The 26686-nt window shown below is 47.5% G+C and overlaps 1 protein-coding gene across 4 annotated transcripts in view; it reads left to right on the top strand.

Moving 5' to 3' along the window:
* LOC101470116 (zinc fingers and homeoboxes protein 2) overlaps nucleotides 1–26686 on the top strand; it is a 131145-nt gene that overhangs the window by 30779 nt on the left and 73680 nt on the right. For 3 of the 4 annotated variants that reach the window (XM_004574931.5, XM_024798486.2, XM_076879700.1), the window contains exon 2: nucleotides 5798–5956. The gene's annotated coding sequence lies outside the window, so the exon portion shown is untranslated. Of the gene's footprint in view, nucleotides 1–5797; nucleotides 5957–16824; nucleotides 17148–26686 lie in introns of those variants that run through there. The other variant, XM_004574935.6, reaches the window with a different exon arrangement.

The following is a 26686-nucleotide window of genomic DNA, read 5'->3' as shown; positions in this document are numbered from 1 at the left end:
TCTGTGCTTCCTGAAACTCTGCTCTGCAAACCGGCCGGTTACTCCGAGGATCGAGTTTAAGCAGCCAAACTTGCAGGAAGTTGCAGTTCCTCTAATGGCCACTTGGTGCTGTTTTACAGCAGGGATTGATGCTGGGGCCTTGGCTTCCTGTTCCTGTTGCCCGTAACCTCCAGAAGCCATCAGGCCATGGTTGTTGAGCCGAGGAGTTCCCAGTTTGGGTCTCTACCAACTCCTGAGGAAAAATATCCGGATCTTTAGCTGCGAGATGTTCCACTTTCTGCACCGGCGGCTCTCCGGCTGTGTGCTCGCTGCTCAGTGCCGGGCAGGTACTGAACACCAGGATCACGAAGGCTGGATGGAAGCTGAGACTGAAGCAGGCCTGACAGCAGTGATGTCACTGATGTTCAGTCATTTTATTTTCATGTGCTTATGCAGACGTGGCTGCACACAGGTATAAAAGACACTCATCAGATAAATGCAGTTTAAGTGTGGGGGTGTGCTGTTCTCTCTGCAGCCACAGGGAAGGGGCGGTTACTGGATGTAACTCCTGGTCTCCGAGCATGTGAGCAGCTCCCGTCAGTCTGCGGCCTGCTGCGGTCTCTGTTCCCATCCTGCATGAGCTGCAGAACCAGAGCTGAACTTTAAAGAGGCTCCGCAGAACTGCACATGTGGAGAAAACTTTCTGTAGCTCACTGGCTTTAATCACACCTGTGCTAATACTTCCAAAGACAAATTGTGTCTTTGCTAAAGGATGTTTGGTACCCAGAGTCGTCTACAGCTTGGTGGGTCAGAGTTTGCACCACAAAAAAAGTGGGTAGCAGTTAAACAAATCACCCATCCATCCATCCGCTTCTCCTTTTCAGGGGCGCAGGGGGCGCTGGAGCCTATCCCAGCTGTCATAGGGCGAGAGGCGGGGTACACCCTGGACAGGTCGCCAGTCTGTCGCAGGGCTAACACACAGGGACAGACAACCATTCACACTCACATTCACTCCTATGGTCAATGTAGATTAATCAATTAACCTATCCCCACAAACAAATCATTCATAGTTTATTCTAGAGGATGTTTAATGTTAACGCCAGTTAAAAGTTGTTATGGTGCCACACACCACATGCTGGCGCTGCAGCGCCCCCTGTCTGTCTGTGATGGGTTACCATGCGGATGCTAACTTGCTAGCGTCAGCTGCACTCTGTAATCCAGCCGCGTCCTGTGTGCTGGATGGATCTGGCCGTACGGTCGACCTCGGCATGTTGCTAAATGAGTGCAGACAAAGTGGAATTCAAACATTACTTTTGTGCATGCACTGATGGCGTGCTCGCCGCACACACCTGGACCTCTCTCCCGCTGCAGCCGGCTGATCTTTCTTGCACTGCAGAAATTACTGTGATTCAGTTTTAATAAAACAAATAACAAGTGGAGCTGTGGCGCTGAAACGAACCTCGTGTGAAACGAATCAGAGGACATTGTTTCACAGGAAGCAGCCCTGCACCTTCAGATCTGTTCTGCTGTTACTGTAAACAGGAATCTGCGCTTTAATTGACCCGATTGATTAAATTCAGGTTAGGACAAAAACAGCGACAGACAGACAGACAGACGCCCCCTCAGTACCGCCACTTCAGGAGAAAGCCCACAAAGCTAATTAATTGGGGCCGACCGGCTGATTTGCATGTTTTGTAAGCACTAATTAAGATATGCAAAATATCCAGATGAACGCTGCCGCCTAAATATATTTTAGGCGGCTCGGCGGCACAGAGGTACGGACGGCAAAACAGACGGAGGCCGCGTCCTGCGGCGGGGCATTAATCCGAGAGTCGCTACGCCACAGCAGCAGGAAGTGCAGCGTGTAGGGGAATTCATCCCGGTGACACTTTTATATTAACAGAGCAGGGACGGCCGAACGTGTCGTGGAAGGGTTAGGGTTAGTGCACACGGGCAGGTGTAGAGCCCTCGTAGGTGTGCACGAGTCAGAGTCTCAGAAACTGAGTTTGAGAGCAAAGAGTCTGAGGAGGCTCCGGTCCAACAAGCTCAAGCTCATTCGTGCAGATGACCTGGGCGACGGTTTACTTAGACACCAGGAGACCTGGGACGCTGCATGCAGAGGAGCAGTGTGCTTTATTATCATACACGTCACTCAGACAGCACAGCCGGCCTTCTGAAGGTCTTTCAAAGATTTTCTTTGGTCTTGGGCTGCTTTTTCCCTCCGGTCTTTGTACCTGATCACCTTCACTTAGCTCTGCAATTTGAGTCATTCAGGCATGAAAAGGATGAATCGGTGTTGTGTCTACACAACAGAAGAATTGTATCTTTAGGCACTTTGTTAGCAGCAGCCTGTCACAGAAACACATCATTTGTTCTCATTTCTTTAGTTCAATCTGTGACAAATACCAAAGATAATACAGTTTGACATAAAATAGTGTTTTTGCACCAACAGGCTGATTCCTGAAGAGCTGTTAGCTGAAATGTTGGCATATTTCAGTGTCCTTAAAAGTTTAAAGAAATCGGAGGACAAAAGCAGTGTCTGAAGAAGGTCGGCTGTCAAGAAGCCAACCGTAGGGAAGGGAAACGGGAAGAAAAGGCTGAGGGATGAAAGTTACAGAAGGACAGATAATCGGAGGAAACGGGGCTGATGGAGCATCTGTGTGAGTCATCTGGGAAACACGGTGGAGGCTCCGTCAGGATTTGAGGCTGAATTTCAGTCGGTGGTGTCGGAGCTCTTTTTACAATGTCTGGAATTATTAACACAGAGAAAAGTAGCATCGCACCAGAACCTTCTGGAAGGCATCGACTGACAGCAGCTCCCTTTTTCCTGGAAAGCGTGGAGAACTGTTCCCGAAGATGATTTCAGGAAATGATAAGGAAGCTTGTGTAAGAGAGCTCAGGCCAACACGCCGCACTCTGTTTTGCTTCTATTTCCATATATGTATGCACACGTTACACAAACAGCCCATTCATTTGTACAGGAGAGCACAAATAAACACAGTAAGAGTGGAGATGATCACACACACACACACTGGTCCCAGAGCAGAGCTGCTTCGTATCAGGTTGGTGATGGATGGAGGATGAGGTCAGTCCTGAGGGGGATCCAGACTCTGTGGAAAAGACCTGTTGTTGTCTCTGAGTGTGTGTGTGTCTCCCTGCTGCGCTGCAGTCCTCTGATGATCTCATCCACTCACTCGCAGAGCTTTAGCAACCTACACACAGGCGCTCATCGCGGGGAAAATGCTGCCGGTGATTCCCTCTTAGAGGAGCTTCATAATGTTTCGATGTTAATCTGTGACCAGGCTGGCTGTGAGTAAATAATGATTATATTAAACATGAGTCAGACTTTGTGCTGCACAGAAAGCAGGAACGAAAGTTTCTAAAGGTCAAAACTCCTGAAACGAATAACGCTTAAAATCAGGTACGCTGAACCTGAACGCTCGTCCTCTGCTCCTCGTTTCACCGCGAGTGCAGAGCGACGAGCCGGCTGCCGTAAACGCCGTCGAGCCAAAGTCTCATTTTGCTGATCTAAACGCGAGGCGTGATGCAGAGTTGGGGCCAAAGTTTCCGATGGGCCTAACCTCCGCTCTGTGCTCGTACACACGTATCAAATTTTCTGCCAAATACTGAGCTTGCTGTGCAGCTGAGGCTGCGCTCCAGTGCTGAGTGAAACTGCAGTATTTCCTCCGTTACTTTGCACGAGCAGCAGGCGCCGGGCTCGGCCTCAGAGCGAGGGGGGAGGAGCTCGGAGTACCCCTCCTCCACTCCTCCACACTGGAAGGAGTTGGCTGAGGTGATTCGGGGATCTGACTAGGACGCCTCCCGGGCGATGGCGGTCAACCACGTCCTGCGGGGAGGAGACCCCGACATGCCAGAGGAGATCATAACTGTCACCTGACTCGGGAACGCCTCTGTGTCCCGCCAGAAGAGCTCGAGGCCCGAGCGTCTCGGTGTCAGAAAAGAGATGGATGGAGGAGCTTGTTGCTCCACCCTCTCGTCCAACATGGCAGCGGATAAAATGCTAAAATAAAAGCTTCACAAACCTGCGGGCGCCATCACTGCGGCTGGCACTCTGGCTGATTCTGAGGTCTTTACAGCAGCGCTTTCACACTGTGAACCCTGCAAAACAAACTTGTTTCTATATGAGTAAGGCTTTTTTTAGTGCATCGATCCACGCGGCAGAAAAACTGCTGAGTGCAGCCTGTAGTGAAGGCTGGCTGCTCTTTAGCTGCTGTGCGTCCTCCAAACTCAGGCTTTGCCTTCAGGCTGAAGATGAGGATTCAGTGTGGTTAATGCAAACCTGAGCACGGCACTAAAATAATGCAAACACACACACACACACACACACACACACACACACACACACACACACACACACACACACACACACACACTGAAACAAACCAAGGACTGCTCACTGTTAAGCTGCAAACCCTGATGAAGCGCGTTTACGTGTGCAGGCGGGTTTCAGCGATCGATGATTGCCTCCTTCATGTCTCCTCTTCCTGTTCCTTGTCATTGGCTTGTGCTCGTGCGTGGATGCTAACGGCCTTAACTGTGGGGTTCAGTAGTCACGCACAGCCTGGCACAGCTGATTGGCTCTGTGGTCCAAGTCACGCCATCGTTTGTGTTACATTAAGCTCAGGAGAACCTCTACCGGACAGGAAGTCTGGCACCGCTTCCTCGTTGCACTGCCGGGCGTCTCATTTGATCTCATTTGATTGAGCGCTGCCGTAAAGCTGAGCCGGGGTTAACTGTTTCTGCCACCTCCCCGCCGTGGCGACGCTGCGGCCTCGTTAAATTAAACGAGCTGCGAGTTTTCCTGCCGAACAGTCGTCTGCAGAGCGCAGCACAGCTGCGACAGCGTGTGGCAAAGGTAGATCACCTGTGGCCTCAGTCACTGCTGCTTCTATATATTTCAGATGTTTAATGGAGGGAGAGACGCCCCCTAGTGGCAAACACAGATATCCTGTGTATTAAAACTGAACATAATGAGCGAGGAAAGAGAAACAAAGTAGCCCCGCCCCAAGGCGCCCCCATATTCACTCTGATTGGACTGACTCTGGAACAAATCCAGCTGAACAAAAACCAGATTGAGCGACTTGATGCAGTTGTTAAATAGGTTTTGTTGCTTAAATGTGTTTTGCAGCCCAGGAAACTTCACATAGAAATCTCCTGCACTTAGAAAGTAATGAGGGTTCGGAAATACTGTAAAAAATAAAGAAAGAATGCCCCGCCCCCTGCACACAGACGGCCTGAAACTCAGAGTTTTGCATTACTTCAACTGATGTGCCAGAGGGGTAAACAGTTTTTCATACCAGGCTGTAAACATGTTTGTTCCAGCATGACTGACTGGTGGAGCCTCCGGTGGCCGTCAGAGGAACTGCAGCTTTGTGTTGGCTTCATTTCTCCGTGCTCAGGTTGCCGCTCGGTCTCTCCTCTGATTCTTATTTTTTCATTTATTTTTTCTGTGCTCCTCTCTCTCCGTCTCGCTCTCACTCCGTTGCTTCCTCCCTTCTCGATTTTGGCATGTTACCACGGTAACCCACTGCCTCCTTTATTGGGCCAAGTTGTGGTGCAGTTTTTAAGGCCCGTGCTGGGTTCAGACCACACAAACACAGTCGCACAACACTCAGGAACACCTGCTATCACACTCACAATCATCAACACCTCAACATGATCTGTTTGCATCTGCCATCCACACACACACACACACACACACAGACACACACACACACACACACACACACACACACTCTCGATGTGATCCATCTTTAGTTTTCTCTCACACTTGGCTGACGTCTCTCTCCTCTTTCAGACCCCGCGGGAGATTACCCAGAGTGCTGCTGGCCTGAGCTTCCAGAAGATAAAGAGGAAGAGGAGAGAGAGGAGAACGGACAGAGTTCGGAGGAGGAGGTGGAGCCTCAGGAAGAGCCCCTCCCCCTCCAGTGAAGCCCCTCCCTTTAGAGGAAGTGCAGTGAGTACCAGCTTTTTATGTCACCATCCCACTACTGCTCACTACCAGAGGTCATATCCCAGAATGCATTTCATACCCTGAGACCACACTGTACCGTTACCACTGCCTGCTGCCCATTTTTTCATATCGGTCGGTCATCATCTTTCCTTCCTCTGTTTCTTGCACAGATCTTGTGGACACATTTGTTGCTGCTTTCTCTGATGGTAAATGTGCTTTCTGTCACGTATACATGTTACCCTGCTGGGCGCTCATACCCGCCTGTTAATTCTGCTGTAATTAGAGCAGACGTAGCGTTTCTGAGGAGCGCACTGATCTGACCGAAAGAAGCCGCTCTCCAGTTTTTGTGAGGTTAGTTTTGAAGATGCGTCGCAGCGTTTACCAAAAAGCATCTGATGTTAGCGTCTCTGTGCTCATAGCTACCAACAGAAGTGACAGTGATGATAGTAGCGTGAGCTCCACCTTGTGGTTCAGATTGGCATTGCATGAGAGTACAGCGCGGACTTGTTTCCAGTTCGGTTGACGTCTCGGACTCTTTGTATATATTCTTTCATTTAAAAGTAAATTGGGCTCCAACACATTTGGTGTGAAATTCACGTGTGTGCACCTGGTGAAGGTGCGTCTGCTCTTTCGTTTGGGTTGCACTTTAGTCATCGTGCAGCTCTCCACACTCGCACAGTTGTAATTATTCACACTGATTTGTGGTGTGGTTCAAAGCCGGTTGTGGATCACTGCATACATTTATTGATTAAACAGGACGGCCTCAAATATGAATTTAATTGGTTAGTTTATAACATGTGGTGTGTGTGTGTGTGTGTGTGTGTGTGTTTACATATCTTTGCGGGGACCAACAGTCCTTATGGGGACGAGGAGTTTTTCCCTATAAGTTTGAAGACCCAAAATGTGGTTTTAGTTTCAGAGTTCGGTTTGGGGTAAGGGTCAGGCTTAGGCATTCATTTTTCATGGTTAGGTTTAGGGAAAGCATTATGTCAATTAGATGTCCCCACAAAGATATTAAGACAGAGAGTGTGTGTGTGTGTGTGTGTGTGTGTGTGTTTACATATCTTTGCGGGGACCAACAGTCCTTATGGGGACGAGGAGTTTTTCCCTATAAGTTTGTGTGTGTGAGTGTGTGAGAGTTTTCCTTTTCTGAGTGAGGTTAGCCAAATGTTGTGGGGCTGTGGTGCGGAGCTGTGTGAAGTGTTGAAATCTCGTGTTGCTTTTCTTTCTTTTTGCCAGTTTCTGTCAAGTCAAGTTTGATTTTAATCTGAAGTTTAACAACAGCATTAAATTTAACGCCATCTTTTGACGGCGGTCTCCAGGGATGCGATCGTGTCGTCGTATCATTTAAAAGCACGTTCTGCATCCAGAAGAAGCTCAGGTTTCATCTAAAGCAGCTGACCACTGCTGTCACTAACTCTGTATAAATTAAAGTTAGAAATCAGAAGCTTTTTGGACCCAGTGCAGAACGATGGTCCGGTCTAGGGCTGGGCGATATGACCCAAAATTCATATCTCGATATTTTTTAGCTGGATGGCGATATAAGATATATATCTCGATATATTTTTTTAAAGCCATAAAGTAAGAACAAAAAGAGAGTTCTTAGTCAAAGCTGTGTCCCAGATGTCACACAGGCACTTTTATTAACATAGAGCAGATGTACATAAAATTTACTCAAAAATAAATTATGAGCATTTATTAAATAATAATGCTCCATAAATAAAAGAAAACAATGTTGTTTTTGTGCATAACAAAAAGCTCACAAATGTGCAGTCAAAATGTAAAGTAAAAGACGATCACTATAACAAAGACAGATTTCACAGCTGCTCTGTTCCCAACTTGTACTGCGTGACTGACAACCTGGAGTTTGAAATCCGCTTCATAACCACGTCTCTTAACAGGTGCCATTTATGGTCCTTATACACAGTAGGGTAATATTACGTTGAAGCACAGTACGTATCACTCCGCGAGGCTCAGCCGTAATGCTCCGACAATCCATCAAGCGGTGCAGCTCCGTAGCTTACCAAAGTCGTACTAAAACATTTTTGACAGATTGCTGAGCGCCGTGTTCCACATAAAATCGGTTCGCGGCCATCAAGCACAACCAGAATTCATACATAAGGCGCGCTGTCAACTTTTGAGAAAATGAAAGGATTTTAGTCCGTGCAGCACCTCTGGGCTGCATGGCGTTAGCGTGGTTAGCTCGTTAGCGTGGTTAGCTCGTTAGCGTGGTTAGCTCGCTAACACGTTGACGCCGTCCAGCCCCACGCACGGGGCGATGCGCAGTAACTCGTTAACGGAGATTTGCCGTGTCCATCTTGTCGCTTCCTGCAGGTGAAGCGATGGGGGAGGAGGGGGAGTTGTGTTCAGTGAAGGAGAGGCGAGGCCGAGTAACGTTGCGTAAAGACGAAAGTGGACGAAAGAGAGGCAAACTTGCGGCTCCGCAAGTATAATTATAACGTAACATAGACTATATCGATATAAAGGATATTGTCACATCTTATATCTCGTATAAAAATATATCGATATGTTTTAAAAACTCGATATATCGCCCAGCTCTAGTCCGGTCTTTATGTTTTTGAGCTCCTCACAGAGGCAGAAACATCAGTGAGCTATCGATCAATCAATCAGAATATTTTGTTAATCCCAGAGGAAATTATGTTGCCACGGTTCCTCCCAGACCGTGCGAGCAGTAAATGAAATGATACAGAAAATTACAGCATTATAAACTATAAGAAAATAAATACATCAGTGAATCACACACAGTATGTGTAGGAGCCCTCCTCATCACACTGATAGTGAACGTGTTGTTTCCTGTGTCGAGGATGTGCAGAGGTTTGGGGTGAAGTTTGACCCACAGATGAAGCTCGTGTTTTTTTCTCCTGTGGAAAATCGTTTTGGTCCTTTTAACAGAAATAAGTCGTAAATCATTTCTCACTTTTATTCGACTCGGTCGACTGCAGCACGCTGCCTGTTGGTTTCCATGCTCATCCTCTAGGTTTGGCTAAATGTGCACGTTTGCAGGAGTTACCTTCAGGCCCTTTGAACTTCCTGGGAGACGTGTTATTGCTCCCAAATGGGCTGAAGTTGCATAAGCAGCTGCGTCTTTGTGAACAGCTCAGATTAATTCCAGCTTTTCAAATGTAACTGTTCGCTGATGTTCTCTGTTTTCTATTAACAGTAACTGAACATCTTTTAGGTCTCGAACTAAACCGTCGCCTATAAAAAGTTAATGTATAAAGTCTAAAGTCATCTTCCTGTCACTGGATGGACAAACGTGTGGATCATTTACTTTGGTGTCAGGAGCTGACGTGCTGCTCGGCTCTCTGTGGGAAACTGTTGATCTGTAGTAAAATGTGCCGCAGCCTGAAACATCACAAATGAGTCACCAATCCTGCGGTCGCATTAATTCACTGAGCGCTCTGGTTTTGATGTTACCGGGGACAATGGCGAACTCTGAGGTTAAGGTTTTAAGTCCATCTTTAAAGATTTACGTAACTATTTTTAAAGCCCGGTAGAAATGCAGCCACATAAACTAGTGCAACAGGGGTTTTTGGAAGAGTTGTGCTTGCATAACGCGCATTCAGCTCATCCCGGGTCGCAGTTTCCTTCCACAAACTGCTCTTTGCACAAGTGATCGCAACATCAAAAGCATTATAATCCAGAAACGCACTTTATCGATCCGATCAGCTGTTCATTGCACTTCGTACATTGGAATAAACGTCAGCGTGGGTTGCATGTCCGCCATTACCTGCGAAAACCAGAAGTGACATTAGGGCTGGGCGATATGACCCAAAATTCATATCTCGATATTTTTTAGCTGGATGGCGATATAAGATATATATCTCAATATTTTTTTTAAGCCATAAAGTAAGAACAAAAAGAGTTCTTAGTCAAAGCTGTGTCCCAGATGTCACACAGGCACTTTTATTAACATACAGCACAGATGTACATGAAAAATTACTCAAAATTAAATTATGAGCATTTATTAAATAATAATGCTCCATAAATAAAAGAAAACAAGGTTGTTTTTGTGCTAAACAAAGAGCTCACAATTGTGCAGTCAAAATGTAAACTAAAAGACGCTGAGCGTAATAACAAAGACAGATTTCACAGCTGCTCTGTTCCCAAGTTTTACTGTGTGACTGACAGCCTGGAGTTTGAAATCCGCTTCATAACCACGTCTCTTACAGGTGCCATTTATGGTCCTTATACACACACAATACGGTAATATTACGTTGATGCACAGTACGTATCACTCCGCGAAGCTCCTCGGTAGCCGTAATGCGCCGACAATCTATCAAGCGGTGCAGCTCCGTAGCTTACCAAAGTCGTACTCAAACATTTTGGACAGATTGCTGAACGCCGTGTACCACATAAAATCGGTTCGCGGCCACCAAGCACAACCAGAATTCATACATAAGGCGCGCTGTCAACTTTTGAGAGAATGAAAGGATTTTAGGGTTAGCGCTGTTAGCTCGTTAGCGCGGTTAGCTCGTTAGCATGTTTAGCTCGTTAGCACGTTGACGCCGTCCAGCCCCACGCATGGGGCGATGCGCAGTAACTCGTTAACGGAGATTTGCCGTGTCCGTCTTGTCGCTGCCTGCACGTGAAGCGATGGGGTAGGAGGGGGAGTTGTCTTCAGTGAAGGCGAGGCGGAGTAACGTTGCGTAGAGACAAAAGTGGACGAAAGAGAGGCAAACTTGCGGCTCCACAACTATAATTATAACGTAACATAGACTATATCGATATAAAGGATATTGTCACATCTTATATCTCGTATAAAAATATATCGATATGTTTTAAAAACTCGATATATCGCCCAGCTCTAAGTGACATCGCTTTAGGTGGGAAATGGAGTTTTGTCCCCTACAGGGTCTTTCAAAGGTTTACTGTTGTCATGTTTGACTTTCTGTACAGTTTCTCAGCTTTGAGCTCAAACTGCACTGTTGGAAATCTTTTATTTTAATGCTGTTTTTTGGAAACTGTGCAAAATAATATTTTAGTTTTCCTGCAGTTTACAGAAATGAGTGCATCTGAAAAATGAAACTATGAAGACACTCCAGATGAGTTTGCTGTGGTTGGAAACTGTTGTGTGCCACTTTTTTGCATTTACAGTTTCAGGGTAAACCTCTGAAATCTCTGTAAGTAGAAATATGTGTAAAAAATCCAAAAACTGATTTTCAATTTTTTTTGTAGTTTGTTGAACTTTTTGTTTTTTATGTAGTTACTATGGACGTAATGCATACATGTCATTAAAGTTTGTGATGTAACGGTTGTGTGGATGTATAGAAACGTGAAATGCTCCCATAAATAGCACCACAGCAGGTGAAAATACAAAGATCAGCTCTGGCAGACTGGGTTGTATTGTGGCTTTAAAGGGTTAATGTGCTCTGTCCCTGTTAGATTGAATTACACGGATGTTTCTGCATTTCTCTCTTTTCTTATTTTGTATTTTTTGCATTTCATTTGTGGCGTTTCCAGTCCTCCATACAGGAAGACTCGGCAGAAGTAATCATATTTCAGAGGCGACAAAAAGGTGAAAGTCGAGTTTGCTTTACTGGGAAAAAAACCAACCTCGGTGTGAGAAACAGCTCGTCGTCCTCGGCGTTCGCCCCGTTTTTAAAGCTTCTTTACAGAAATCGTCTCCTGGTGTCACCTCTCGCTCATCGGGAAGAGAAATCAAACCCAGCCTCACATCGCTGGGCTCTGATTGTCCCTCCGGTGTCCTTCAGTCCTTCAGAAAGTGAAAGAGGAGGGCGATAAACACATCTTGGCTGAATTCAAGGCCTCGAGAGGCATTTACTCGTCCTCGCTGCAGCCTGTGCAGGTCTGACTGCGTGCCGGAGATTTCACTGTAAAACGTGTTTATTCTTCTTCTCCTGCATCACTTACTAATCAATTCCCCGCTTTCTTATTCTGCTCATGTATAATTTACAGGCTTTAATTTGCTGTGTTGATTTAAAAGCAGCGTGTGGAAATCACTGTAAAGGCAGCCGATAATGCGGAGTGTGTAAAAGGAAGAGGTGAAGAGAGGAGATGGAGGGGGCGAGTAATGGACAAGGACCGGAGAGCACCTCCTGGAGAGCGCAGACATGTTTTTGGACGAGAAGGCCGAGACACCTTTTTGTACTGAAAGAGAAAAAGTCAGAGGGGCACTTTGAAAAGATGTGACATTTAATTTCCCAAATTCAAAACAGAGGTCCTGTTTTCTGCAGGATCGCCTCTCCGGAGTCTAAAAGTGAGGAGGAGAAGGTTTGAGGGGGAAGAAATGATATTTGAGAGCAGAAAGAACAAAGTGAGGAGGAAGGAGATTTGACACATGCAGACGAGAGAAAAGAGCAGCGGGACGGCGAGATGAGCGAGGAGACGCCGTAAATACAGTCGGGATGGGCGAAGGGAACGACGGGCTGGTTTTTCAATCAGGTGTGTGTGTGTGTGTGTGTGTGTGTGTGTGTGGCTCCTCCTCAGCTGGAACCAGTACTCTCGGTTCAGCAGGTTCATGCTGTAACAGTTTAAACATGGCGGCGTCCGGTGCCCTCGCCGCTCTCATTTTAACCTCCTTTGTAGTCCGAGCTGCTGCAGGGACCCGCCGCTGCGTCACACGGTGGTGTAATTTGGGCCGCCACGTATTTGGGAGCGTTTTCAACAAAGCTCAAGGCTCTGCGTAGAGTTCAGGGCACCGCATCTGGAGCCGTCATGGAGGACCGCCGGGGTCTACGGGGCGGTTCTCAGAGGTGTCGCCGGGGTACAGGATAAGTTGTGATGTGTGCGAGGGGCGTGGCTGTGGAAGCCTGCGTCCAAATCTGACACGGATTCAGGCTCAGCGAGTAGGATGATGGGAAAGTCCAGTCCACGTGGCACAAACCAGATATCTACGACAATCCTGACAGCACCTGAAATTGAAGAGCAGCTCTGCACGACAAACCACCGTTTGGCCGCATCCAGCCGGCTGCATCGCCGTGGCAACTCGTGCTGCAGACCCAACCTGAAGGCGCGGCCGCCGACCCCAGCACCTCTGAGCACGGGCAGCAGGGTCTGATGAGCTTCAGTAACTCGTTTGTCTTCTTATGCAAACGATAACGATGACCCCGTTTGAATTGCGTGTTGATAATTAATCTTCGCCGTCAGCCCGTTAACGCGATGACAGGATGAAGCCATCATCTGCACATGTAAATGTTCATTTAATGGAGGGACGGCGTCTGTCAGTCTGTGGCGTCCTAACGATCCAGCTGTGAACAGTCGCTGGCTTCACACAGAAACGCTGCCGTCTCTCCGCGGACGTGTTCCCGTTACTTACTGGTCGATCGATAAACCTTCAAGCGGGTAACCGGCTTCGTTACTTGGGCTCGTGATGTGACCTGGCGGTGAGCGGTCGCCAGGACACGTTTTCAGTTCAGTGACGTCGCTCTGTGACGACCGGTCGAACCTGCAGATGCTGCCGGTGGCTCGGTAACCGTGTCACATGATCAACAAGCTCAAAAGTATTTAAAAAATGCAGATGAGCCAGTAAATCCCCGCTGCGAGGTCCCAGCACCTGAGTCCTAATCCCTGCGACCAGGATACGTGATCTATTTATACTTTACAGCTTGTCCTCGCACTCGGGGTAAAAACTGCGAAAGAGCAGCTCGTCTGTGGCTGATTACGCGTCCGTCCTTTGTCCTGCACAGTCTCCTTCCATTTTTAACTCCATGTTTTTGTTTCAGCTCGGTTTACATGAACGTCCAGTGGACTCGTCACGCTAAGTTATTTAGACACATTGTTATATTATTTATATACACCTCCCAGCATGCACTGCAGCAACTTTCCAATTTCCCAGAAATCTGCTTTCTTTAATTCTCACATGAAAAAGGTTAAACAGTGGAAACAGTTTTGTGTCTCCGAGCAGAATTAAAACCATGCGCCGGTGTCGCCTCGCTCGCCTCCTGCTCGTTTCTGAAAGGACCGAAGTCGCTGGCGTCATGAATTGTGACGAAGTGCAGAAACGGCTGTCAGGACGACAACAAATATTTAAATAAAGACATAAAAGGAGCGCTTTCAGTGGGAACGGCACACAGCTTTGAGTTACAGCGCATGTAGGGTTATGTTATTCTAACCTAAAAATCCGAGCTGCTTAAAGTCAAAGCATCCCCGCGAGCCTGGCCGCACGCAGCTGTGATCCAGTCACTCTGAAACGCGCACGTGCGGCGGGAATCTGCGCCGAGCGCTCTGTAGTCTGAGTGGACTTCCTTCTCTGCCTCGAGACGACAGATCTGAAAGTTCTGCAGGAGGCCACATGTGTCCTGGAGTGCCTCTGTAGTCAGAGTTCTTCTGACCAATCACGAACTGGTGCACAGAGAGTTGGCGTTTGTTCGAACTCTGTTTCAAATCCATCCGCCGTCACCTGAGAACGTGGAAGCTGTTTTTGGCGTGGTCGCATCAGCACCGTCGCCTCACGGCAGTGAGGGTTTGACTCTGACCGCTGGGTTCCTAAAATATGGCTCGGACCAAACCCGAACACTGACCCTGCTGAAGTCAGAACGCGTGCAGATCAGTGCGAGGTGATTCGCTCTGTGGTGACATCACACATCGCCTGATGCTGCAGCTCGGGGTCACCTGTCGATCACAGCGACCTCAGCAGCTTACTGTGGGCACCGACTCGCTGCCGGAGCCTCCAGGGGTCATCAGGGGAACTGCGTGGTTTGGTACGGCTGCCTCGGCTTCGTTTAGGCTCACCTGGTGGTGCCTGAACATCACCGGTGCGCACAGAGCAGCACCGTCGCTGACGTTCACGCCCGCCAGACTCGCAGCAGTTCCAGAGGCTGGCGTATCGTACGAAACACGAGCACTCTCTGCAGCAGCGCCGTTTAAAATATTCAGACTTTTCCAACATATGCATCTCTGAAGCCCTCAGCAACTTTCACCATTTCCATATGCATAAGATATTTCTGCTCCAGCACCAAATCACAGTCACCAGTCTGAGGAGCTGCTAGTGCAGAAAACCTGACCAACTGAAGCCAGAATTTCACCAGCGCTTGGCTGCTGTCCAGTCAGGCTTTTTTCAGCGCTTTGCTGGGCCGCAGCCAGCCTGCGGGCCGCTGCCAGCCCCACCGGGTGCTCGGGAAGGTTTGTTTTCATGGCCCCTTCTGCTTTGTTGAATGGGCTGTGTGAAGCTCGGGGGGTGGAGCACCGTGCTAACACTGGCAGGGTGACGGGTGCAGTTTGCGCACGGGTCATCCCGGCTAAAAATATTTGCATCCAAGGTGGCGTGAAGCAGCTCGAATGAAAGCATCCACCAAACGGCACGGCGCTGGGGTTGCAGAGGCCGCTCTGCACCTGATAATCCGGCGGGGGCTTATCCTCCTCGTCTTACTGGCGCCGAGACTTTGCTCGCTTGTTTTCGTGACCCTCCGGCGCTGAAACCTCATTAAAAAAGCCACTGTATAATTTCATAATGAAGGGCCTTTATCACCGCTGAGACGTACGTATGGCTGCGCGGTTATTGCTCGGCGCTGTTCTGATGCCGATCGTCGGCGAGATCATTAGTCTTAATTATGCGAAGGATCAAAATATTTAACAGCACATCACATCATCAGTTCAGCGGCGTCTAAATGTTTGAACGTTCCTGGTATGTCTGTTTATTAATTGTGGAAAACAAAGGCTGCATGATTAATGCGATGCCCTAATGTTGTGTCACTCTCTGATCATACTGTTGTTCATAAAATCGCCATCTGTTACCTCCAAATGCTGCACGCCAGTCTGCATGGTGGCGGCGGCGGCGTTTGCTGCAGAGGGGGGGGGAGCGTGAGGAGCGGTGCAGGTAGAGCGCGCGGGCTGATGGGATCTCCACAACCGCTGCTGGAGGTATCGACTACGTGGGAGAGAGTGACTCACCCTAAAAAGTCCACACACACCTGTGGAGGAGGTGTGTGTGGGCAGCCAGTGTGGCCGGGCAGATTGCTGCTCGCCTCTCTCACCGAGCCGCCGCCATCGCCAAAACGCTCCGTTTATTCGCTCTCCTATATGTTTGTTTTTGTGCGTTTCTCCACCAACACACCTGCGCCGAGCGGCTCGTATCAGAGACGTTTCACTCGCCGATGATTCACTTGTTTAGCTCGGCGCTCGTGCGATTTCTGCGCTTCCTCTGAGGTCTCGGTGTTACGTTGGGAACTTTTAGGTTGTTTTTCCTCTCTCGCTCGTCTCCCTCCCTCTGCTGTGAAATGTTTTGTGGTTGTGGGTGTTCAGAGTTGAGAAATGTGTCATCTGAAATCACATCCAACCCCTCCCCCCTCCTCTGTTCTTCTTCTGCAGATTGTTTTCTGCATCCTGGATTTCTGCAAGTGTGCGTGAAGAAAAAGTTCAACTGAATGTTTTTAATGACCGAACACGTCGATTTGTTCGTGCTTGTCATACCTACATACACTCGTTCCTTTATTGGTGACAGATATTCTAAAATTATTAAAGGGTTTAGATCATTTTCATGAGCTTCAGCAGCTCTAGGTTGCTGCCATGTGATTGGACAATTAGATATTTGTGGTAATGAGCGGTTGAACAGGTGTACCTAATAAAGTGGCTTTATAAATGCCCGGCCTGGAGCGTCTCAGATCCATCCCATCGCTGGTCTCACAGTGCGTGTTCACAAACAGCACCTTTGATCCTAAGGGTTAAACTTTGGTTTTATTGTGTATTTATTGTACTTTTGTGTCTTTAATGTATCGTATCATAAAATTCTAACCAGCCGGAGGCGGGGTTGGAAACTAGGCTGGTTAACGCAGAAACACAGAAACATTAACTTGTTTAGTTCCAAGTTTACCGTTGGCAGGATGCGCTCGCCTGTCACTGGTTAACCGTACAGACGCTGAGTCTCCCTCCTGTGCGGAGAACGCCACCTCATCATTAACCACAAACACGGACAGACGCGCGGTCGTCCTTCCCCAGGTCTCTTCGGGGCTTCAGACGTCCTGAGGTTCAGTTTGGGGGGTTATTAAAATGTTTTTAGTCGTATCTGTAGAGCTGCGAGTAAATATTCTTAATGCAGTGACATGAATGTTAAAAAAATCCAGCTGTGTGGCGGAGGCACTGATGCCACCGCGCTGCCGGTACGAGGAGTGTAAGAGCGCAGCGAGTGACTCGGCTGACCTGCTGTGATAAGAGAACGTAATGCTGCGGTTGTCGCTGACGCCGTGGTCATCGCACGCCCACCCCCGCCTTTCATGTGAGTTTCATTTGAATTCAAATCTCAGTGACCTCCCCTGTTGTTGGTTTTTAGGTTACGCTTCAAATAACTGTGGTTACAAATATGAACGACTGTGATTTTTACCTGTCCAGCAGCCTCACCTCACACAGGTGTTCAGTACTTACAGGTACGTATACAGTACTGCCTCATTCACACACATGCTTTTTTTATATACCTCAGCAAACACACACTGAGGATGCATCGGGGGAAACTTGTTGAGCATTTTGCCCAACGAGTCTGTGACACTTCGGAGGTTGGACCACCAAGAAAATAAGAACTGTGCAAACTTGCATGTGCTTTTTAATGCTTGCAGGGTTCATAGGTCAGCACTGAAGCACAAGGACTGGACAGTGTGGGGGAAAAAAGCAGCCAATGTCCAAAGAACAGCTTTGGAAGACCTTCAGAAAGCTCTGCAGCACTCTCTGCTTCTACAGAAGGTGGCTGCAGTTCCTGGAGGGTAAACCCGAGTCGATCGCTGCAGTCTGTTCCTCGACAGGTGTTGGTGTTGATGTTGGGGGTGGGGGGAGCCGCTGGAAGTCAAAACGGGAAGCAAAGCAATCATGAAGGCTTCTGCTGGGAGTTTTTCCTGGGAACATCTCGTCTTTCACCAGCTGCTCCAGCGTCTCCATCTGTCTGATGTGATTTTGTTTTAATGTGAAAACAGCGATTGTAGGAAAAAAAACGGTCAGCGAGGCTTAATTTCTCCCAGCATGCTTCACAGGTAGATGGAAACGCTAACAGCAACTTTGCTTTTTGTCACCAGCCCCGGGCGATCGGGCGTCGGTGAAGTCGAACAGCCCACACGGGCCGACGCGTACGCCGAGCGCTTTGTCACCGACGCATCGATCGCCTCTGAGGCGCTCCTGGAAACGCAAAGAGCCACGGTTTCATCCACAGAGACTCCCGCTCTGCTTCCTGCCACAGTTTTTGGATGCTTTTCGTATTATTTTTGAACACACCCACACCCCCATCGGACGCAGCCGCTCAGTAACGTTGGAGTTTATCCAGCAGCACATAATTGAGGCCATGATGAAGTCAAGTGTTTTTCAGAGTAATGAGTGTTAGACTGTTTTAGTCTGGAAGGTAGATCTGCCTCACAGCTTCCCCCAAATCACACCCCCACCCACCCATCCATCCATCCGCAACACATTTGTTCAATTTTGTTAAGTGCCACTCAAGAGGTATTCCTCAAAAACAACAAAAAATCTCAAAATTGATTTTCTTTTTCATTTTTTTTATTTATTTATTTTCATGGGAGGTGTCAGCAAGGTGCACATTTTACACATTTTTAAAAGCTCAAGTGACAGTAGAAATGGAGATTTTAAAGGTAACTAATCCAATTACGCATGAAGAAAATGTGCTCACTGTGTCCAAATTGAAGATGGGAAACAAGCTAATTGCAGGAGAAGGAAGCACCCGAGCGACCCGCGTTTAGCCATCCTGCTAACGATCAACAAAGCACTCCATTTTTAAATGCGTCTGTCAGAGTTCACGAGAAATTCTGGTAGAAACTGGAACATCGTTTCTGAAAATTTGGATAGTGAATTTTGGAAGTGGAAGAAGAAACGCAGAATAAGTTTAACAAGAGGAAATGTCCTGTTGTTGGATGAGCTGCCCGTGTCCACTCGTCACCTCCCCCTCGCCGTACATGCCCAGTGAAACAACAGGATGCAAGATCAGTGAATCTGCAGACGTTAAACTGTGAGTGCTCCACGCAGTTGGAGTTGAAGGATGAGGAGATGCTGCACTGTAACGGCCAGCAGGGGGCGATCAGCCTGGTCTCAAAACCGCCCATCACTCCCAGGATCTGTGATGTCAGTCATCACTGTTCTGAGTCAAGCGCGACATTGATTTTGTCATTTATGCACCTGCTATGGTAAAAAGGGGCTGAGGAGGAGCCTCCAGGTGAGGAGAGCGTGGAGGAGGAGCCTCCAGATGAATTCTGACTTTTGGGAAGTTGTCTCGTTCTTAAAATAAAGATTTACAGAATGACGTTCCTGAACAGTCGCCCCCTGCTGGCAGATTTAAGGCATGGTGGCTTTGCTTTTCAGAGGGCGTCCGTGATGGAGTGAGCGGGACTGACCGTGATGTCACTCATTGGTAACAGTTTTAGGATAATTGGCACTTTCTCCATCCTTTGTGCTGATTTGTCAAAGACCCCCTTTAGCAAATGAAACTGTTGCCAATCACCGTGAAACGGATCGATGGCTCCTTGTTGCTTCAGACTCGTGCTGCAGGCTCATATCCAGGCTCCGCCTCTGCGAGCTGAAAGGCGCCTGAATGCTGACCGCCATGACAGAATCGTACAAAGTGAGGTATGCCCCGATGAGCGAGCTCCTTCGTTAGCTCCTCGTGGCTGCTGACAGGAGAAGCCCGAGTGTGAAAGCCAAAGTCAGCCTGTAAAAGTTTCACCCCCCTCGCTCCAGTGACACCATCGGAAGTTGTGATCAGCAGGTTGTTAGCTTACCAGCAGTGATGTACTGTTGTTATCACATGAGAAGGTGCGAGCTTGAGCTTGGCTCTTGCCTCTTTTGGCGAGACATCAGCGTATTTTTTGCGGCGCGTGTTAATTTGAGTTTGCAGGAACGCCTCGGCGGGTCACGTGTCTGCATTCACGTTTCTGACGTGCGTGAAGGGTGTTAGCGGCTGCAGCAGCCACGTCTGAACGAGGGGAGGGAAACCTCGGCTCACCGAGCAGGTGATGAATGAAAGCTTTTAATGCGCTCAGGTGTTTTCTTGAAAACGGCAGCGAGTGTTTGGTTTCACAAAGCTGAGATCACATTTCTGCTCCTCAGAGGTGGTCCTCAGTCAAAGCCGCGATACTTCACTGATATCAAACAGCACTCCCAGTGAAGGCCAATTGGAGATAGACTGCTGGGAAATTTCTAAAATTGCTATTCCAAATTTACAAGGTGGAGCGCTGCCACTGTTAGACAGTTTAGGGAGAGCTGCGGTGCGTAAACCGTTTTAGTTCGTCTCCTGCTGTGATGCAATCTGTTACGAGCATCAGTCAAATCACCCTCTCTGTTAGAGGATAAGAAAACACAGCCGTCAGCCAAGTCGGTAAACTCGGTAAACATTATGGAGGATTCCCCAACCTGCACGCCGAGCGCTCCTGCTCTTTCAGGCTGAGGCGGCGCGGCAGCTTTCACACCTACAGCTGCTTCTAATACATCCCCGACGTCCGGGTTTACGGGTTTAAGATTAACGCACTCGAACATATTCTCGTCGTCTGATTTTCACCGTGTAGCTGCACGCTGCTCCTCTCTTTATGTCCACTCTGATTAATCCAGAAGCACAATCTGCTTACTGCCTGCTTTGGTGAACACAGATGGGCTTTTTGTTCCCAAATATTTAATTTCCTGGTGTGTGTGTGTGTGTGTGTGTGTGTGTGTGTGTGTGTGTGTGTGTGTGTGTGTGTGTGTGTGTGTGTGTGTGTGTGTGTGTGTGTTCTGATTCTGTCCATTTATGGTTTCACAATTTTCATAACAACTGCAGGAGAGATATCTTTAGAATAGATGGGTGGGTGACAAACTAACCGAGGATGTGTGCGACGTTTTGGGCCCGAGTGTTAACCCTCTGCCTTCGTCACCAGGGCCACGAGTGAGCCACGAAGGGGGAAGAAGCACTGATGCTTTTTGTGTGTGTGTGAGAACACATTTAAAGAAGAAGCACACTTTCATCGCTGAATAATTCATGTCCGTTTGATAGATTTTCTCACAGCTTTACGGGTGAATTTACAAACTTCAGGAATTTCTTCTTCTGTGGAAACCGAATGCGGTACACGAGCCTTGAAAGGATCGCCTGCAGGTTAAACAAACACTGTCAGGACTCAACGTCTCTATAAACTCTGAGGCACGAGCACTTTCTCCTTTTTTAAAAAAAAACATATATGATGATGTAAAGACAGGAAACTGTGCTCCTCAAACATAAGTGGACTTTATTAACCCTCATTTCCAGGAATAAAAACACTCATGCTGTATGACTGTTATAGATGTTGTGAAAACTGAGGAAAGTGAAGCCTACGTCCTTTCTGATGACCAGCAGGGGGCGACGGCCCTGGTTACTTAAAGAGGTTTCTCTGTGTAGATAACATCTCATAGCAACAGTTCCCTGAAGGAGCTTTATATTGTAAGGTAAAGACTCCACAATGATACAAAGAAACCCAACAATAAGACGACTCCCTGTGAGCAGCACTTTGGCAACAGTGGGAAGGAAAAACTCCCTTTTAACAGGAAGAAACTTCCAGCAGAACCAGGCTCAGGGAGGGGCGGGGCCACGGAGACAGGAAGAAGAGAGCCGAGATAAATAATAATTAACGATTAAATTAAATAAAAACAAAGAGAGAAAGTTTGTTACCAAAAGAACAAAAAAATGGAAAATATTCACATCAACACGCTGCGATGAAGTGAGAGTGTGTTGCCAGTTTGAAGCTTCACAAACCCGACTGTAAGACGGTCGCCTCGTCCTCCTCGTGCCTTAGGCTGTAATTGGCCGGTTTGGGCCACTGTTAGTTACGGGGAGCAGCCCGGTCGTGTCCAGTTGGCCTGCTGATCAGAAACGATGAAGATTCGGCTCCAAATGAGCTTCGCAGCTTCTGTGTGAAATGTGCTTCCTCCTGTTTGTGAGTCGTGATACAAGACAAACGTGGGAAGTCAGACCACTCCCGCACAGCTCACCCTGTCATCTGTTGACACCACGTTTGTGCTTTTGTGTTTCTGTGTTTTCGCACCGAGTAGTGTTTAAAAACAGCTCTTTTTAAAACGTTTAAATTGGGCTTTTTGAATCCGGAGGGGTCCCGCTGCGGGACTGGAGACGGGGGATAAGGGCAAAGAGAGGTTGGTGATGGATGGAGAGATGCTCTGATTTAACAAATAAAAAATATCAACAATTCATTTGTAGTGCAGGATTTCTCCAAGCAATTCCCCGATGACGGAGGCGGTGTAACGGAGAGGAAAGAGACAGAAAGCGAAATGCGTCTCGTGTCAGAGCGGCTCGGCGCTCGTGGAGTTCTCCTCAAACTATTTTTGCCTGCTGCTGCTGATGAGTGTGGTGTGTTCTTGACGCCACTTCAGCGCGCTTTGCACTGCAGTTTTTTCTTTCGTGTAATCATGTGAAGATTGGTGCTTGTTTGTGTTGACACCGAATTCGACTCCCCTCTGATCGCTCGGTTTTTCTGCCGGAGCATGAAACAATATCAGCGTAGAGAGCTCGGAGAAGTGGGACTTGGACCGTGGCTCCATCTGTACAGTATTACCCTCGTTCATTCCCCCCTTTGTGAGCTTGATTTCTGAGAGTCTCTTTTGCATTAGTGCTGCATAAATTTTCCACAAAAATCCTCCTCGAGGGTCAAAACAGCAGAAACAGAAGGCCGTGGACCCACTGTTTGTTTTCCTGAACGCTGTTGCACAACCCTTTTTTTCCACTGAGCTGCACATGCTGAGTCTCTGCTGTGGAAAACGTGCAGAATATATAAAACTGCAGTTCCTCTCGGATCCACTCGAGGCAGTCTATCTAAGTGAGTCGGTCTCCATAGACTCCTGTGTTAAACGTCCACGTGTTTACAGCCCGCTGCAGCGCGAGTTGGCATGTTGGGTACATTTTTATGTCTTACAGCTGAATGAGGCTTCCCATCCACTGCAGAATACCAGTGCTAGATTTAACTTCCATCATTACGGCGTCTTCTTATCGCTGCTTATTCTGCACGCCGACCCATCACATCAGACCGTTAGTTGGTGTAACAGGTTTAGGTCAATTAAATTCGGTAAATTCATTTGTCTGCGTGACGCTTTCATATATTTTATGGATGCAACTTTCTAATCAAGCTAGCCAGTCAGGAAACAGCAGTGTCCCCTCTCCTCTAAAGTCCACCAGAGAACCAAGTCCACCAGAGCTTATCTTTATATTTTTTACATGCCGTTGTTTTCAAATTTCTATACATCAATACAACAGATATGTCCCAAATTTTGTTAATATGTATGCATTAAGTCCATAATAACTACATAAATGGCAAAAAGGACAATAAACTTCAAAAAAATTGAAAATTCGTTGTTGTTTTTTACACATATTTCTAGTTACAGAAATTTCAGAGGTTTATCCCTCAAAACTGTAAATGCAAAAAAGTTGCACACAACAGTTTCCAACCACAGCAAATTTATTTGGAGTGTCTTCATAGTTTCATTTTTGAGATGTACTCATTTCTATCAACTGCAGGAAAAACTAAAATAAATATTATTGTGCACAGTACGCGATTTTTGCAAAAAGCTATTTGTGGAAAGAAACCGCGACCCGGGCCAAGCTCAGTGCATGTTATGGAAATAAGTCCTCCGGTTTCATATGCAAAAACAATATTGTGCTAGCTTATGTGTTTGCAGTTCTACCGGGCCTTAAAAATAGTTGCACAAATCGGAGCGTGCACGTGCTTAAAAGGTTAAAGACTGCAGCTGCACTGCTCTTTCAACACTTTAGGTTCATCTCATTTAGGTGACTTTATTCAGGTAAGGGCTTTGCATAAATATTACATTTAACATGCAAAAACTTTTTCAGACTAATTTCTGACCTTATTTGAATGATGAGGTTGTGATGAAGCCACTTCTCTGTGGGAGTTATTCATGAGCTGACGTGCAGATCGTCGTCATGCTGTAGTTTGAGATTTGAAGAGTTGGTTGGCTGAAGTCAAGGATATGTTTGAATTTTTGACCACAGGAACTGATCATTTATGATTTTGACTTTGTCTCTTTTTCAGTGGTCGCTGAGGTTCATGGGTATTGTAGTACCCATTTGAAGTCTTGAATGTTTGAATGATGGCTTCAGCGTGAGGTTATATTGTACCCTCAGCTGGAGTTCATGCACGTCATCTCTGTGTTTGATGAAAGGTTTCTGGGAAATGTAGTAAATCAGTAGCAGAAGTGGAGGCGAGCAGATTTGGTGACATGTGCTAATGTGCGGTGCTGCAGCGTGCTGGTTGTGCAAATGGGTTCGCAGGTCTGTGTTTGTATGTATGTTACGTACATGCTGCTACATTTGCTGAGCAGCTTCCTCAGCAGAGCGGAGAGTGGGAGTTGTACCGAGCCTACATCTGTGCAGCATTACACTTGTTAATCTTCTCTGAGAGGCCAGAGCTTGTTTTTCTCTGTAACATCTTGATTCTTTCCAAATCATTCTCCCCCCGGGGTGCGTGAAGACTCGCAGCCGAGCGGGGTGCATGTCTTTCATAAAGAGGCTGCTCCTGGGTCGGTGGGTGCACTCGACCTGTTCGGTAACCTTTGGTAACGCTGGTCCAGGTTGGTCGCGGCAGCCTCTGCTTTAGCTTTAGCTTTCATCTGATTGGCTGCCCCTCAGTTCAGGGCTTTCTTAACAGCCAACATGAAATTTTGGATGGTACCAGCCCGTACGCTCAGAAACCTCCAAACTGATCCGACTCCCTCCTTTCTCAACTCATTAACCCGGTTAGGATTGCAGTGGCAGCAGACCTCCCTCTGTCTCTGCACCTCCTCAAGCTCTTCCAGGGGGACCAAGGTGTTCCCAAGCCACCTCTCCAACATGGGTTCCTCAGGGTGTCCTCCTGTTGGACATGCCCAGGGTGCCTCCTTTCAATGTGGATGATCAGCAGTTTTACCGTGTTTGTGTTTCAAAAAAGAAGACGCGACCAGCATGGACCTGTCTGCTCAAGACTGTTAAATATCAATGGAATTCAACCAGTTAGCAACAACAGAAGAAATAACCATTAGTGACGCAAAGTGGGCGGTCCCAAAATCAATAAATGTAAACTCTGAGGCGAGTGGTCAATGTGAAAACCTCTACCACTGACATCAGCATCAGTGAGTTAAACTACACAGTTGTCAGCTAGAAAGCAACGTACGGCGAACGATCACGACCTCTGGAGGAAGCTCATTACTGTCGTTTTTATCCCTGACCATATTCTTCTGGTCGCTGTACACAGCTCATGCCCATAGATGATGCCAGGAACATAAATCAACCACCAGATCAACAGCTTCTCCTTCATGCTCAGTGAAGAGAGAGGTGAGCGTGAAGGAGAAGATGTCCTCCCCAACCTGGACCGCTAAAACCCACGGAGGAAGAACCATCGCCTCAGAGGTGGACGCCACATCACAGGGGAGGTGGTTGCTCGATGAAGCTGATCTGTTTTTGTTCACTTATTTAAAAGAACAAAAGACCATTTCAGACCGTTTACATTTGATACTTGTTAAAGGTTGGACAGAAGTTATTCATGTGTGACTCTGAATCTTCAAGAATGGCAGGAACAGGAAGGGTTTATTATCTTGGAGGCGTGCATGAACATAAAAGCCCGATGACCTTGGCTGTTGTCTCTGGGATCTTTAATGTTTCAGAAACAGCAGCTGAAGAAGCCGCCGAGTTACAAACGCTAACCGAGCAGATGCTACGTTGGCGAGGGCTGGAGCGTCAGGTCTCTGGGTTTTAGAGCCAGTTCAGCCTTTTGCTGCAGTTGCTGAAACTGAACTGTTGGACTGAGCCAACAGCTACCAGGGCGACAAGTGGTTTCCAGAAAGCGTGACTCAAAAACTCGAATCGGTCCCGACTGAGGAACCTGTGAGGTTTTTCCAGCCTGCTTTGTGTTGAGAATGACCACACTGACAGATATCTGATATTTACTACAGCGCTGCGTGGAACCCAAAGGTCTGCGATCAACCCTACATCTGTGCTGCATTAGCTTGTTTTCTGCTCGTCTCTGTGTAAGGCCAGCGCCTGTGTGTTTGTGTTTGTGTGTGCGTGTGTTTGTGCGTGCGTGGGACTCAGAGGACTTTTGTTTGACGGCGTTGCAGGAATTAACAGGATGTTAGACAACAAGAAGTTACACCGACACACAGTGGTCTCTCTGTCTGCTTCTTCGAATGGTTTGTGTTTGTTTATGGCAACAGGAGATTAAGACCCATCTGGTGTGTGTGTGTGGTTGAGTTTGTGGGTGGGTTGTTGTAGGTTTGGTTTGGTTGAGATGGGCGGGGGTGGGGGGGTGGGGGTAGAATTGGCGAACAAGTGTTTTTTTTTTTTTCATGCCTCACATGTGTGTAAACGAGAAAGAAAGAAGCAACAAGAAAAGAAACGGCAACATGAATAGCAAGACAAAAGTGTGTGTGTTTGTGTCAGTGTAACAGAATCTGATATGTGAGTGTGTGTGGGGGGGATGTGCTGCAGATTAAGCATTGTGCATGGATTGTGTGTGAGTGTGTGTTGGTCGGCGGTGTGTGAATGATAATGACCTCTGACTCTGTCAGTTCTCTGTTACTTTACTGGATTAGCTTCCCTCCACTGCACTGCCTCTAGACACACACACACACACACACACACACACACACACACACACACACACACGGTAAATATCTGACCTTGCAAGCAGCCAATATTAAGCAGCATATTGGTTGGTGCCACAGCTCCGTGATAACAGATACTACACAACAAATGCTCTGGTTCATGCATGAAGTACTGCAGTACTACAGCACCAGATGCAGTGCAGGAGTGTACGCAGTATTCACACTCGT

This window comes from Maylandia zebra, linkage group LG22 (assembly GCF_041146795.1).
Source record: "Maylandia zebra isolate NMK-2024a linkage group LG22, Mzebra_GT3a, whole genome shotgun sequence".
Classification (NCBI taxonomy): domain Eukaryota; kingdom Metazoa; phylum Chordata; class Actinopteri; order Cichliformes; family Cichlidae; genus Maylandia; species Maylandia zebra.
Note: the sequence above shows the minus strand (reverse complement) of the source record. Positions and strands in the feature narration are given on the sequence as shown.